The 16,915-nt window shown below is 40.7% G+C and overlaps 1 protein-coding gene across 1 annotated transcript in view; it reads left to right on the forward strand.

The window, feature by feature from the left end:
- The window catches only part of SERTAD2 (SERTA domain containing 2), a 124,758-nt gene continuing 108,038 nt past the window's right edge, over positions 196-16,915 (forward strand). The window contains exon 1 of the mRNA XM_005662514.3: positions 196-908. The gene's annotated coding sequence lies outside the window, so the exon portion shown is untranslated. The remainder of the gene's footprint in view (positions 909-16,915) is intronic.

A 16,915-nucleotide genomic window follows, 5' to 3' on the forward strand; every position in this document is an offset into this window, starting at 1 on the left:
CCCGCCCTGTTCGCGGCGGTGTCCTTAGAAGACTCATTGGGCCAGGGGCGAAGCCAGCCGCCTATCGAGCCGCGCCGTCATTGGCCGACGCCCACGCCCGTCGGCGCGGCGGACTCCCCTATTGGGTGACTTCACTCCGCTCCCCGCCTCCCTAACGCCTCGCCTTCTCAGTCGCCTCCTCCCCTCCCTGCTCTTCCACGGCCCCCTTTCCCCTCCCGTCCCCGCCGCATCTCCCCTGTCCAGCTGGGCGGGGATTGCTGTACGACTCTGTGAAGTCTGTGAGTCACTGCACAACCCATCAATCCAATTAAATGTCTTGAACGAGCCGAGCAGGCGGTGCTGCCACTGCCGCCGCTCGCCCCGCCGCGGCCGCCCCTGCTCGCAGCGCCCCTCTGATCCATGGCTGTCTGTACTTGTTACTGTGTAACCTCCTCCTCCGCCTCCTCCGCCTCCTCCTCAGGAGCCGCTGCAACTTCCCCTCAGCCAGCCTCCTCCTCTGCTTGGGGACTGCAAAGGCATGGGATAGACCTAGAGCCACTTCTGTCTCCCCTCCAGCCCTCGATCAATCTCCTCCCTTTAAATTAAAGTCTGTTCCTCGCTCCTCGTCGTTTTAGAGATTTGTCAGTCTTTTATTTCCTCTGATTTTATTTTCTCTCCCAGGGGCAAGGGGTCGCAGGGGCCGGTGGGTTTATTTTAGGGAAGGGGCTGTCCACCCTCTCCCCGGTTTCTTCTCCTCCCTTTTCGGCCGTGACTTGATTTCCCAGTTCCTCTCCGCTCCCACCCCTCGAACTCACCGTCCTGCACGTGAGTGACGCACCGACACCCCCCGCCCACAGTCCAGACGTCCCCTCCCTCGCAGCCACCCCGACCCGTCTCGGAGCTGGACCCGGTGCCGACTTCGCAGAAGGGTGAGTACCGTGTTGGGTTGGGGAGGGGGTAGGGTGGATCTGGAAAAATGTGGCGGGTCCACTTTGGGGAGGGCAGGGATCACACTGTGGGCTGGAGGTTCCTGGTCCGGCGTGGATTTGAGGTGGCGACTGCTTCCCTCCCTCGCTCCCTTTCCCCCCGCCCCTCGACTCCTTATTCACCAGCCTTGCTGTATTTCTAGGTATTGCCAGACTTCTACCATCGGGGTATTATAACGCTTATAAAATGAGCGGCAATGGTATGCTTTCTTAGTGAGCGGTCATAGCGATTTGATCTGATAGACCGTGACCTGCCAAAAAGTGTAAAACAGCTAATGAGTACGTTTTCCTCCAAATCAAAGTTAAAACTTTTAGTCAATAAAGGCAAAGCAAAAGGTATTTGTAATTTGAATGTGTGGACCAAGAGAAGATAGGTTGCCTAGTGGCATAGCTTTGTATTTTTAGACTAGTGTGGTAGGTCCCCTTTTGAAAAGAATATGGATTCAGTATTAACTGAAGTACAGGTTATGAAGTCTTTGAACCTGTTGGAGGAATGCAAGGTAAGATGGAAATCTAGCTTGACACTTCGTCTTTAGCTCACCTTTATTCCAGCAAGAAATTAAAACACAGAATTTTGTATTTCTTGGTCACCAGGCACAGTGGGGTGTGTTAAGGGCAAATAGGGATTTTTTTCCTTTTGATATCCCTCTTTTATATACTTGATTACTCTTGAACAAAATTTTAATTTGGTTTCTTGGTTGTTGGCTGTTCAAAGGTACGCATACTTGCCCATATATGCTTTATGAGAATTTCACCCTATGCATCTTTAATATTAATTTGAGGTAAAAGTCATGAGGAATAGTTAACTCTGATTCGCCTTCTGAGGTCACTTTTGAGAATTCAGCCTATTTAAATTATTACTCTTTTTGAATCATGTTCTGGTATAGTTGTCCACAAGATTCAAATTAAGCCAACCCAAACATGTTTTGAAATATTAAAGTACAGGAAAGGCCTCTTAGTAGTTCATTCTCTCCTTCTCTTTCAGACTAACCAGAATAAGTTGTTGCTAAATTTAATTGTAAAGAATAGACTGTTCCTATACTGAAATCTGCCAAGTTTCTACGGAAATTTCTTTTTAAAGAGGAGAGATGTGTTTATGATCAGCCCAAAGTGGTGAAGTTGACTCAAATGTAAATGCTATCATAAGGAGATTCTTGTCATAAGCCCCCAAACCTTGCAATGTTTTGGGAAGACTTATACAAAACCTTTTTAATTATCTAATACATTTAATCATGTGGCCTTTTTCATGAGTGTAAGACTGAATTATTGAGAGGCCTCATAGCACAGGGGAGCCATGCTGCCTGAGTTTGAATCTAACCACCCTCCCTGGATGGCTGACTGATCTTAGGCAAGTTTCACACACATAGCCTGTGCAAATTTTCTCCTGTAAATTGGAGGGATGACTTTTCTGGGAGCACAAGTCACAGAGTACTTCGTGTTAGCCACTCCCCCCCCATCATCCACTGAGAGGGTGGCTGCTGTAGTGGTTAAGAAGAGGCACAACTAGACTCCACAGGTTCAAGTTCAGGCATTTCTTCTTGCTGTCTTTGTGATCTGGGTCAAGTTAACACCAGATTCCTCATTTGTAAAATGGAGATAATAGAAAAATTTACTTCATAGGGTTACTGTGAGGTCTGAATGAGTTTGACTAGTATTTGGTACTTCTTTTCATGTGTAATACTCTGTTAGATTCCTGGTATGCCTTGAAACGTGGGTGAATATATTTTTTAGAAGTATGCTTTTTGTAAAGATAAAGAATTATTGCTGTCAACGAAATAAGCAGAATTCTTATGAAGAGATGCACGATGCTTTATGGAGTTTATACTTTTAAATAGAGCTTATATATACGAGTTCTTATGAAGTTTAGGTATTGGATGAATTCGACCATCCTTTCACTTAAACTTGCATAGTAGAATATATATACCTCTATTATAATGACACCTGTCACACATTTGCTGTTGTATGTGATTTTTCTCCTCTATGAAACCCAAAGCTCTTGGAGGGTAAAAATAGTGTTTCATTCATAATTTAGTCTCAGGTGCCAAGCACAGTGCCTGGTACATAAAGAAGCTTAATGAATGCTATGGAATGAATTACACAATGTTGTTCTCAATTTATTTATGAGAAGTTGAATGACATTGTAAATGATATTATGGTGAATACTATTATTTGTGTTGTTGAGTTGAATTTATGTTCTAATGACTTTTTGTAAATAGAAAAGGAATTATAATTTCTGTTTTGTTAGGAAAATATTTTTTTATTTTGAAAATTAAACTTAAAATAGTCTGAAAAATATGTATCAGATATCTTCTTTTAATCCCTGACATCGCCTTTTTTTTTTTATTGGAAGACTTTCCGACTCCTAAAATTCCTGTCACTAAGTTGGATGTTATTATAACTAATATGAATTATACAAATTAGATTTTGAATGTCCCAAATGATGACATGATGTTGTTATTGGCTTCAAAATTAATAATAATGGGGAGAATTTATGAAACCAACAATGTAGAAATAAAATAGCATCATTTCCTTAAGGACCAGTGCTTTATTTCTATTTCCATCTGGGAGTGAAATTCTTTCTCTTGAGTAGTTTTAATAAATAATTAGTTTTTCAAATAGCTGTAGTAAATAATGTAATAGGAATCATAAAGAAGGTATTGGAGTTCCTGTCGTGGCGCAGTGGTTAACGAATCTGATTAGGAACCATGAGGTGGCGGGTTCCATCCCTGGCCTTGCTCAGTGGGTTAAGGATCTGGTGTTGCCGTGAGCTGTGGTGTAGGTCGCAGACGCAGCCCTACAAAAGGCCAAAAAAAAAAAAAAAAAAAAAGAATCATAAAGAAGGTATATGTATTTAGTAAGTAAAACACTTAAATTTTAAACTTTACCATACACTTAATAGGCATTACACAATTGGGGAATTTTATTTTGTTTTATTTTTTTGTCTTTTTAGGGCCGCACCCACAGCATATGGAGGTTCCCAGGCTACAGGTCCAATCGGAGCTGTAGCCTCGGCCTATGCCAGAGCCACAGCAACTCGGGATCCAAGCCTCCTCTGCCACCTACACCATAGCTCACAGCAACTCTGGATCCCCCACTGAGCGAGGCCAGGGATTAAACCCGCAACCTCATTATTCCTAGTTGGATTCGGTTCCGCTGTGCCACTATGGGAACTCCCAGGAATTTATTTTTAGTTTTTTTTTTTATCTTAAAAAAATTTTTTTTGTTTTGTTTGTTTTTTTGCCTTTTCTAGGGCTGCTCCCGCGGCATATGGAGGTTCCCAGGCTCGGGGTCTAATCGGAGCTGTAGCCACCGGCCTACACCACAGCCACAACAACGAGGGATCCCAGCTGCATCTGCAACCCACACCACAGCTCGCCGCAACACCAGATCCTCAACCCACTGAGCAAGGCCAGGGATTGAACCCGCAACCTCATGGTTCCTAGTTGGATTCGTTAACCACTGTGCCACAACGGGAACTCCAGGAATTTTTTTTTAAATAAGCAAAATTGTTGGGGCCTGTATCACCTGTTTCATTTTATAGGATCATTTTGTTTTACTTGTCAATAAAACCAGTTTAATTACTGTGTCCTCTGAAATTATAAAATGCAAGAAATATCTTTCATGAAAGAGATATCCTCAGTAGTGGAATCTGACTACTAACCTACTCAGAAGTGTTATAGTGTTCCATAACATTGTTAAAACTTTTCAGATATATGGACTATCTAGTGCAATGTGGGTAATTTTTCATACATGATCCTTTGTTTAACCAAATCATCTGTTACCCATTTTAGTTGTATATATTGCATTTTCACTGGCTAAAACAATTAAAAAAAAATTCGCCCTTTTTTATTCATGGACCTTTCTTTGGAGGTGTGGAGTCATGCCCAGAACTTTGGAAGTTCTTGGTCCAGGGATCCAACCCTCACCACAGCAACCTAAGCCACTGCAGTGACAACATGGGATCCTTAACCCTCTGCGCCATAAGAGAACTCCTATTCACACACTTTTAAAGCAGTGTATGGGAGTTCCCTTCGTGGCTTAGTGGTTAACGAACCCAACTAGGATCTATAAGGACATGGGTTCGATCCGTGACCTCGCTCAGTGGGTTAAGGATCCGGTGTTGCTGTGAGCTGTGGTATAGGTCGCAGACACGGCTTGGATCCTGCGTTGCTGTGGCTCTGGTGTATGCTGGCAGCTGCAGCTCCGATGATTCATCCCCGAGCCTGGGAACCTCCACATGCTGTGGGTGCAGCCCTAAAATAGCAGAAAAAAAAAAATCAATCAATCAATAAATAAAAGTAAAAATAAAGCAGTGTATGAATTTAAAGTGAAATTAAAAAAATTAATTATAGGCACTTAGAAACTACCCTTAAGTATCTGGTCTGCAAAATGGAAGATCTAATTTTTTGCTTGATGCATTTCAGCATGACATTATTTCTGTAGATCACATCTTTTTCTTTCATTTAATTTGTGTGTGTGTGTGTGTGTGTGTGAAGACATTTGAGCATTTTTTAGTATTTTACAGATGTATATGATGTCTTCAACTTTAATAAAGCAAAGTTTCTAATGAAGCATTCATTGTCTGGAAGAAAGAGGAAGGAGGAATCGAAATAACTTTTGGGGCCTGTGACTTATATTCTTGTCTCTTAACATTAGGAAAATGGACAACAGTATACTCTGTCAGTGATCAAAAGGAGAGAAAAATGATACATGTGTTATCTATTGACATAAACTGAGAATTAAGGCCCGTGGAATTCTGGACTGAGCAGTGGTACTGATTGGCATGTGACCCTGAGCATTACGCTTAACCTCCACAGCTCTTCCTGTTCTTTTCCTTTCAGTGGAAAGAGAGAAGGCAGTTAGTTTCCCTACCCTCACTCACAGAGGACCTTGTAGGGGTAAGATGTAAATGCTTTTTTAAAAGCATTGGAGAAGGACAAAATGCAAGCAAATACAAAGTAAATGTTAGCATTTAGAAATGGATATTTATCATTATTAAAAAATTGTGACTTTTAGATCTTTTGCCTAAAGGACATTTTCCTTTTAACTTTGTAGAGACTTCTTATTGATATGTTTACAAGAATGTATAAGGTATCTAAAGAGGCAAGGAACTTTGGTTTAATTTGAATGGTATTTTAAATGTTAACACTGCGTTTTGGTACATCCTGGGATATAGCAGATGTTAATATTATAAGAACAAACTTTATGTACCTAGGAGACAGTACATTTTATTAATTTAAAGCTTGTAAAACTTGCATGTGTGTTGCAGGAAAAAATGTTTGGATATGTCAGTTCCATTAGCAGTATATCAAAAGAGAAAAATTAGATTTCTTTTAAATTTCAAAAGGATTATTTGGCTATAGGACCCATCCTCCTAGTCAATTTTACTGTTGTTGTTGTTTGTTTTTTGCCATGCCCGAGGCCTGTGGAAGTTCCTGGGTCAGGGATCAAACCTGCTCCAAAGCTGTAACCTGAGTAACAGTAGTGACAGTGCCACATCCCCAACCTGCTGAGCCACCAGGGAACTCCCTGGTTATTTTGTACCTTGAGTGCAGTGAACTGTACACATTTCAGAATATAGTGGCTTGGAGGATTTCATTTATTCCAGCTAATCTTTTATTGAGGAAGGCAAGTGAAGACAGATATAGAAAGGCAGTATTTTAAGAAACTAGTTTTTTTTTTTTTTCCTCTTGTCCCTAAAAGTGAGTTCTGTAAAAGTCAAAAGCCCAGGAGTTCCCGTCATGGCTCAGTGACTAGTATCTATGAGGACATGGGTTCGATCCCTGGTCTCACTAAATGAGTTAAGGATTCAGCCTTGCTGTAAGCTTCAGTGTAGCTCGGATCCCATGTTGCTGTGGCTGTGGTGAAGGCCGGAGGCCGGCAGCTACAACTCCAATTCATTTGACATCCTAGCCTGATAAGCTGTGGGTGCGAGCCTAAAAGGAAAAAAAAAAAAAAAAAAAAAAAAAAAGCCGAGAGCCCAGAGTTAGCACAGTATATAAGTCTCTGAATTCAGCTTTCTCTCTCTCGGGTTATTAGCAGAAGAGTTGCACAACCTAATGATGTTACTTACCTTTTTAAGTGGAAATGAAATTTTCCTGTACTCAGAGCAAGACTTTTTTATTTATTTATTTTTTAATTTTCCCACTGTACAGCAAGGGAATCAAGTTATCCTTACATGTATACATTACATTTTCCCCCCACCCTTTGTTCTGTTGCAACATGAGTATCTAGACATAGTTCTCAATGAGAGCAAGACTTATTAAAACAAGGGGAGTTCCCTTGTGGTACAGTGATTTAAGGATCTAGCATCATCATGGCTGCAGCTTGGGTCGTTGCTGTGGTGCAGGTTTGATCCCTTGCCCAGGAACTTCTGTATGCCACAGGCACATCCAAAACAGAAAAAGAAAAAAAAAAAAAAAAAAAAAAGAAAGAAAGAAAGAAAAAAAAAAAACAAGTGGGACATACAAATAGATACTTTTTTCTTTCAACTAATGTTAAGTGTAGTGAACAGTGATCCTCAGATGCAGAGTTGCTGAACAGAAAGCAACTTTTAAAAACATATTGTTCCTTTGTCCTTATTGTTCAGTGTGCAACTGATGAAAACTCAGAATGATCAGATTTCTTTTCTATTTTTGAATGTGAAGGCCACACTGATGTTTATAAAGTTTTGTGTAATGTTACATACAACTCTTTAGTATTGAATGTTTACTTTTAACATATTAAATAAAATGACTGAAACAGTTCACCTTTTATTTACATTTTATCTGATTTTTGGAGTTCCCTAGTGGCTCAGCACATTAGGGTCCAGCACTGTCACTGCTGTGGCTCAGGTTTGATACCTGACCCCAGGATGTCCACATGCTGCGAGCACAGCCAGAAAAATTTTTTTTATGATTTTCACAACCTTCTTCCTTTTGTTTTATCATTATTTTTTTAGTTTTCTTAATAGTTCCACATGAGTTTGTCATTCTTTTTAATGCAGCATTTTCTCATATTGCTCTATCTTCTTTTCCATTGATCTTTTTCTTGATCATGGCAGGTTTTTTTCTTTGGCTCTCTTGTGCCTTTGCCTCTGTCTAAGGTATGGAAAAGGGGTTTTCATCTGTTTCAGTCTGCTTTTATGAGATTGATGCAGAGGGGGCCTTCTATGTAGAAATTTGCTTTGCTTTATCCCAGAAGATGAGCTCTCTGATCACCTAATCTGTGCAAAACTTAAGGGGCCATCTTGTGAACCTAAAACCAAGTTTTAATTTACATGGGGTGGTAAAAAGGGACAGTGGTAATGCGTTTATTATTTACTGCTTTTCTGTTAACCCCTTTTATTGGGTGGATACCCACAGAATTTTTTCTGTCCACATTACTTTGAAACATCTCAAACCATCTATGCTTTATTTTGCTCTACACCCATTGCTGGGTGAGTCCTGTTGGCTGTCTGAGCCATGACTGTGGCCACTTGACCACATGGGGGGTGAATGGGCCTGAGAATAGCACATTAGATGTGAAGAGTATGTCCTTTGTTTTGTTTCTAACTCCTTAAAACCAAACAGAGGAGCTCCTGTCATGGCGCAGCGGAAACGAATCTGGCTAGGAGCCATGAGGTTGCAGGTTCAATCCCTGGCCTTGCTCAGTAGATTGAGGATCCGGTGTTGCCATGAGCTGTGGTGTAGGTCGCAGACACAGCTCAGATCCTGAGTTGCTGTGGCTGTGGTGTAGGCCAGTAGCTGTAGCTCCAATTAGACCCCTAGCCTGGGAACCTCTATATGCCACGGGTGCAGCCCTAAAAAGACAGACCCCCCCCCAAAAAAAAATAGACAGAACCTCAAACTCTGTCCTCTGTGGGGTTTCCCAGGGTTTGCCATTGTTGAATGATTAATGGTTCCTGGGGAAGTGTTAACTGTCAGCTTTGTTGTCTTCCAATGGCCTCAGCTCAAATGAAATGTATCCCTTTGAGTTAACTTTTGTTTTGATATTTGTGTTCTTTTCACCAAGAAAATCAGAGTATGAAAATAAATATGTATCTTTTTTGGCCGTACCTGCAGCGTATGGAAGTTCCCAGGCCAGGGATCAAATTCAAGCCACACCTGCCACCTACACCACAGTTGCAGAGCAGCAATGCTGGGTTGGGGGTCACACCTGCGCCTTAGCAGTGACCCAAGCCACCACAGACATAATGCCAGATTGGGACCCTTAACCTACTTCCACACAGCAGGAGCTCCTGAATATGCTTTTTTTTTTTTTTTTTTTTTGGTCTTTTTTTTTGCCTTTTCTAGGGCCGCACTGGCGGCATGTGGAGGTTCCCAGGCTAAGGGTTGAATCGGAGCTGAAGCCGCCGGCCTACGCCAGAGCCATAGCAACGCCAAATCCGAGCCGAGTCTGCGAACTACACCAGAGCTCACAGCAACGCTGGATCCTTAACCCACTGAGCAAGGCCAGGAATTGAACCCGCAACCTTATGGTTCCTAGTTGGATTCATTAACCACTGCGCCACGACGGGAACTCCCTGAATATGTATTTTTAAACAAAATATTTACACAGAAATCCTTTGAGTAAAAAGATTTCCTAAGGACCCACATCCACTGATTTGGAAAGAATGTTTAATAGTTTATTAAAATACTTGTCATTTTTCAGATATTGGTAGTAGAAAACCTTTCAATTTGATTAAATGAATGAATCCTTTTGTTTACAAAATTAGCAGTCCATTGTTACTTTTTATTTAAATAATTCAAATATAAGATTAGATAAACTGTATTTTGTGGGGTTTTTTTGCTTTTTAGGGCCGCACCCATGGCATATGAAGGTTCCCAGGCTAGGGGTCTAATTGGAGCTACAGCTCCCAGCCTATACCACAGCCACAGCAACGCAGGATCTGAGCCACATCTGTGACCTACACCACAGCTCACAGCAACACTGGATCCTTAACCAGCTGATCAAGGCAGGGGATCGAACCCGAAACCTCATGGTTCCTACTCAGATTCGTTTCTGCTGCTCCACAATGGAAACTCTGATAAACTGTATTTTGGAGATAATCAAATAAGAGATTTTTCAGAAATTGTACTTTGTAAAGTCTATGCCTCTTGAAAGAAGCTTGGTCTTTTTTTTTTTTTTTTTATTTTCCACACCTTTATCCCATTCCTGACTTCTATTCGTCCTTTTATTCACTTCATTCAACAGATTTATTGAGCACTTACCACGTGGTAGCTATACTTACAAGGCACTTATGTTACAGCAGTGAAGAAAAGAAACAAATATTATTGTCCTTGTAGAAATTACCTTCTAAACCATTTTGTTGTGTATAGAGCTTGTAATCTACTATTTGGAGTAGTCATAAGTAAACGTTGTGTAATAATGGTCTGAAAAAAAAGTTACGATTTCTTCATATAGATTTTATGCTCTTTAACTTGGTATAAAAGCTTCAATCTGAATCCTGAAACAAAACTGCATTTGAATAGACAACTTTTATTTGAATTTGAGTTGAAATATTAAAAACCTATATTGTTGCTGGATGTTTCCACCAGAAACCTTGAAAGCATCCTTGTTTATGAAACCTGGGAAACTTTGTGGACATGGTCTGAAATTTCTTCTAGCTTTTCTTTACGCTCTTGAAGTTCTTTTCTCCCTTTGCTTTGTTTTCTTTGTGACAGAGCCTGAAAATTAAGTGTATAACACTGAAAATTGCGCAATGGAAATGTAGTCATCTCAGCTATATTGCACAATTAACAAGAAAATCTTAAGTTTCCTTTGTCCATTGTACATAAAAAACTAACCTCTTGTTTCTATGATTGTAACAACTATGTAATTTCCTAAACAAATACAACCCTTAGTGTATGTTTCCATCTCAGATATTAAAGTGATGTATGTTTTTGTAGTATGCATAGCACGAGTATGATATGATATAATGACTTTTGTTAATTATTTTTGTTTATAAATATTTAACACATGTCCCAAGTGCTTGAGGGTATCAGAGACTAATAAGACACGGCACCTATCCATAATGGTGTTCACAGCCCAGTAGTCCAGTTGAAGAGACAAAAGATCCCCATGTGAAAATGAAGTCTCTTGTATTAGGCAGTATGAGATTTAACTTGACGAGAAGTCTGGTGTAGGCCACTGCAATAAGCTAGACCAAATGGACTTAACTTCTGGAGGTCCTGGATGGCCTTGGTGGGAATCGAACCTTCCCCTTAAGTTTGGCAAAGATGGCCTTCTTTGTGCATTAGTCTCAGAAGGGTAGAACAGCTCCCTTTCTAGCTACTGCAGCTGCAGATGGATGCGGTGAGGACGGAAAGGCTATGGAACACACATCCCAGCCATTTATTACATTCACCAGCCATCCCCGCAGGACCAGAAACTCTGCACCTGAAAATAGAATGCAGAATCCCAGACTTAATCATGGTTCAGTTTCTGATGGTTCAACTTTTTATGATGGTGTGAATGTTTCTGTGTATTCAGTAGAAACTGGACTTGGAATTTGGAGTTAGGATCTCTTCCAGGACTAACAGTATGCTGCACAGTCCTCTTGTGATGACAGTCACGAGGTAAATAGCCATTCTGGATTCACACATCTGTTCTGTTTTTCACTTCCAGTACAGTATTCAATAAATTCCCTGAGATATTCAATGTTTTATTATAAAATAGGCTGTGTGTTAGATGATTTTGCCTGGTCGTAGGCTATTAGAAGTATCCTGAGCATGTTAAGGTAGGCTAGGCTAAGCTTTGATGTTTGGTAGGTTAGGTGTATTACATGTTTTTTCGAACCAGCAAGTATTTTCAACTTAGACGGGTTTGTCAGGATGTAACCCTCTTGTAAGTTGAGGAAGATATGTATATGGACACACAATGGGATATAGTTTAAGTTCTTGAGGATAAAATTTTTGCCAGAGCTTTGGGAAGCCCAGTACATGAATGAGGGCCCTGTACACACAAGGAGTTCCCTGAAAAATGGAAGAAACACTGAAAGGGGAGGAAAGAAGTAGAGATAGAGGCTTTTTGATAGTTACTGAAGGCACACTTTTTTCCCCTCAGTTTTGCCTGGATCAGTCCTGCTGTGAGATGGGCATGCCCTGGGCCTAATATGCTGAATTTAGGAAGTTTATATATTGCTCTAATATGTAGGTATAATCTTTCTAAACTGGTTTACTTTGGAATTAGCTGAGATTCCTGGTATATGTGTGTGTGTTTAAATTTTCAAATATAATGCCGTGTGACTAAGGCTTTTGTTTTCATTTTTCTGCTTGTTTGAAAATATTAAGAATTTCTTTGTTCTTTGAGTATATTTGTTTGGATCTAAATCTAAGGTAGAATAACACAACATATGAGTGTCTCTTAGATTTAAATTAGGGGAAAAAAATCCAAAGCCGTAATACTTATTTTATCTGTTGATGAAAGTATTTGGACACTTGTGTGGGGAGACTTCTTTGTTTTTTTTTTTTTTTTAAACCATTCGTATCAAGAGTTTCTTTTCCTAAAAACTGGATCTGTGCTAGAACCATCACACATCTGTTTGATATAAAGGCTACCTGGGGTAATTATGATCATTATCTTGATTGCTGATGGTTTCAAGTGTGTATACATATGTCAAGGCTTATCAAATTATACATCCTAAATATATGTATTTATTGTATATCAATGAAACTTAAAAAAAAGAGCCATCTAGGTTGTAAGGTTTATTTTCAGGATAAAATCTCTATTGTAAGACTATATTTTAAAAGTTTGTCATTTCTTTTTAAATTTTATCTACTGTCTATTTACTTCTATCCCGTATCCTAGACACATTTTTTTTTTTTTTTTTTTTTTTTTTAGTGCCGTACCTGCACATATGGAAGTTCCCAGGTTAGGGGTCAAATTGGAGCTGCAGGTGCCAGCCTACGCCACAGCCACAGCAACACCAGATCAGAGCCACATCTGTGATCTATACCACAGCTCATGGCAACACTGGATTCTTAATCCATTGAGCGAGGCCAGGGATTGAACCCACGTCCTCGTGGATACTAGTCTGGTTCATTACTGCTGAGCCATCACTGGAACTTGCAGACACGTGTATGTTAAGAAAGACACATGGAACCACGGAGACCAAGTTTCCAGCTGAAATTTAGATATAGGACCTTAGAGAGCTTTTTTCTGTATGTAATGTTCACTGGAGTATCTTTAAGTAATTTGCACAAATTTGAATTTGGAGAATTGAGTTGTGTATTTTTCAAGGAATCCTCCTTTCCTTATAGTTTCACAGATTATGACTCATCGTTGATGTGGAGTAAAGAGCATGATTTTAGTAAGACTTCTTTTTTCTGCTTTTTAGGGCCACACCCACTACACATGGAGGTTCCCAGGTTAGGGGTCGAATCGGAGCTACAGCTGCCGGCCTATGCCAGAGCCACAACAACATGGGACCCGAGCTGCGTCTGCAACCTACACCATAGCTCAGGGCATCACTGGATCCTTAACCCACTGATTGAGGCCAGGGATTGAACCCACATCCTCATGGATCCTAGTCGGGTTCGTTAACTGCTGAGCCATGAAAGGAACTCCCTTTTTTTGTCTTTTTAGGGCTGCACTGGAGGCATGTGGGGGTCAAATTGTAACTGTAGCCGCTGGCCTACACCACAGCCATAGCAACATGAGATCCAAGCCGTGTCTGCGACCTGCACCACAGCTCTGGGCAATGCTGAATGCTCAACCCACTTAGCAAGGCCAAGGATCGAACCTGTGTCCTCATGGATACTAGTCAGATTCATTTCCACTGAGCCATGATGGGAACTCCCGCAAGACTTTTTTTAAAAAACGGGGTTAAATGGCTTAATGCTTCTCCTTAAATATTGTTCCTTTTTTAACCCATGGCACCAGGGCAGGAGCTCATATTGTTCCTGTTTTAAAATTGCATTTTTATAAATTAAGTTTTGACATGTTGCACCATAGACTCTATGAATAGATTTGTTTAGGGAAGAACCAAGTCTGCTCCATTCTTTTTGCCCTTGGGGTCTTGAGCAAGCACAGAAGGCTTCACACATATATGTGTCTGGTAAAACCATGGTCTAGTTTTAATTGAGTATTCCTTATGTCACTCAATGTATGTTTCAGGGAAATTTCTTTATTGTTGGAAGTAATGCTTGTGTTAACTTTAAGATATGGGCAATTTTTTCATGAATAAAAAAGGTCTAGAAAAACTTTAAGAGTTGTCTTTCTAGAGTTGGGACTGTAAAGGCATTAATAGGTTGTGATTCTTGGACTTTCAAGGCCAAGCCCTTTCCAAGAGGGCCGCATTAGAATCACAATTACCTGTGCCCAGGTCACAATCAGGGGTGAGTTCCTGGCTTCCGAATTTTTGAAAGTCCCCAGCTTATTCCAGTCTATAGCCACACTGTACTGTGCAGTGCTATCTCCCACAGCATATCCTCTCACCCCCAGACTTTCTGTTGTAGAACTGTTCAAACATGTAGAAACCTTAAAAGAATAATTCAGTAAAGGCCCATATTTCCTCCCCCTAGATTCAGTAATTATTAACCTTTTGCTGTATTTACTTTATGAATTTCTGTCTCCTTTTCTTTCCCTAAGTCTTAGGCATCATGACTCTTTTACCATTAAATATTTCAATATGTATCTCCTAAGAATAAGGACATTTTCCTATATAATGACAGTACCATTACCACACCTAACAAAATTAATAATAATTTCAAGTGCTTTTCAAGAGCTCACCTCCATTTATTAAAGGTGTATGGATTCACATTCTACTAATGATTAAGTGCATATGAAGTGAGAAGTTCTGCAGAATATGAAATTCTGGGAAATTTTGCTAAGGATATGGTTCTTTTTTTTTTTTTTTATTTTCCCACTGTACAGCAAGGGGGTCAGGTTATCCTTACATGTATACATTGCAATTACAGTTTTCCCCCCACCCTTTCTTCTGTTGCAACATAACTATCTAGACATGGTTCTCAATGCTATTCAGCAGGATCTCCTTGTAAATCTATTCTAGGTTATGTCTGATAAGCCCAAGCTCCCGATCCCTCCCACTCCCTCCCCCTCCCATCAGGCAGCCACAAGTCTCTTCTCCAAGTCCATGATTTTCTTCTCTGAGGAGATGTTCATTTGTGCTGGATATTAGATTCCAGTTATAAGTGATATCATATGGTATTTGTCTTTGTCTTTCTGGCTCATTTCACTCAGTATGAGATTCTCTAGTTCCATCCATGTTGCTGCAAATGGCATTATGTCATCCTTTTTTATGGCTGAGTAGTATTCCATTGTGTATATATACCACCTCTTCCGAATCAAATCATCTGTCGATGGACATTTGGATTGTTTCCATGTCCTGGCTATTGTGAAGAGTGCTGCAATGAACATGCGGGTGCACGTGTCTCTTTTAAGTAGAGCTTTGTCCGGATAGATGCCCAAGAGTGGGATTGCAGGGTCATATGGAAGTTCTATGTATAAGGATATGGTTCTTATCTGTGTTGGCAAGTAAGGCCACTACTTCATTTTGATGAGGTAAATGGGTAAATGCCTTTTCTTATGTATGGTGAGGTAAGATACTTTCTAGGTCTAACATTGTGTGATCATGTCATAAGAAAAAAAGCATTTAGGAGTTCCCGTCGTGGCACAGTGGTTAACGAATCCAACTAGGAACCATGAGGTTGCGGGTTCCGTCCCTGCCCTTGCTCAGTGGGTTAACGATCCGACATTGCCGTGAGCTGTGGTGTAGGTTGCAGACGCGGCTCGGATTCCGCGTTGCTGTGGCTCTGGCGTAGGCCAGTGCTACAGCTCCGATTCGACCCCTAGCCTGGGAACCTCCATATGCTGCAGGAGCAGCCCAAGAAATAGCAAAAAGACCAAAAAAAAAAAAAAAAAAAAAGAAAGAAAGCATTTATCAGAGTTCATGCCATAGTGTGGTTTAGTGGAAAGCCCCATTTTGAGCCAGAATGACACTGGTTCAAACTCTTGCCTTGCCATTTATTGCAGGTGACCTCAGAGAAATTAAATTGTATCAGTTAAGATGCTTTCAGAAACCACCCTCAAGCTGGCTGGAATCATTCGGAAATTTACCATTTTACAACGAATCCAGAGGTAGGGCAGGCTTTAGGATCGATCAGTTCTGTAGCTCAGGTTCTTAGCATCTTTCAGCTCCCAGATGGACTCCTTGCTGGCTCCCACTTCTGTATTGACTCCTTCCTCAAGCTGATTCACATCCATACATTATTGTGTTCAGAGAAGGCAGATGTGGACTGTCAATCTTCCTGTCTGCTTGGGCATCTCTGCCTGCATCTGAACCAGTAAGCGGGGATGGGGTTTTCTTAGGAGGAGGAAGGGAGGAACGGATGTTGGGGATGCCACTAACAGTGTTCATTACTCCTCTCTGAGTCTTCTATTCCCTTGCTATAAAATAGGAACAGTGAGGAGTTCCCATGTGGTTCAGTGGATTAAGGATCTGGCATTGCCAGTGCCGTGGCTCAGTCTCTGCTATGTTGTGGGTTCAATCCCTGTCCCAGGAACGTCCACATGCAGTGGGTGTGGCCACAAAAAAAAGGAACAGTGATATTTACCTCTATGATTATTAACTGACATACAGTAAGTAAGGCAACAAACACATAGCTGATTTTAATAAATGCTAATTTCTATTTTTTTCTTCTTTTCTTTCTATCCTATAGAAAATTCTGCCTTCCTTTCACACTGCCACATTCCCCACTAGTCAGCATATGTAAGTGAGTCTTAACTGGTCTCTTACCTGTCCTCTCACCTCAGCATCTAGGGCATAGCATTTTGTGTGAACTTTGCAAATTGGTCACAGACCTTTCATTAATCTAGCTTGACCCATCTTATTTTTTCTTATAAATTTCAGCTTTATGTTATTCCAAAGCCAAGGGAGGGAAATATTTAATAGTGTGTATATATTCATTAAGATACTGATCAAGTGGGGAAAAAAATCTCTTTAATTTCACTATTGGTAAAAACAACAG

Source organism: Sus scrofa, chromosome 3, assembly GCF_000003025.6.
Source record: "Sus scrofa isolate TJ Tabasco breed Duroc chromosome 3, Sscrofa11.1, whole genome shotgun sequence".
Classification (NCBI taxonomy): Eukaryota; Metazoa; Chordata; class Mammalia; order Artiodactyla; family Suidae; genus Sus; species Sus scrofa.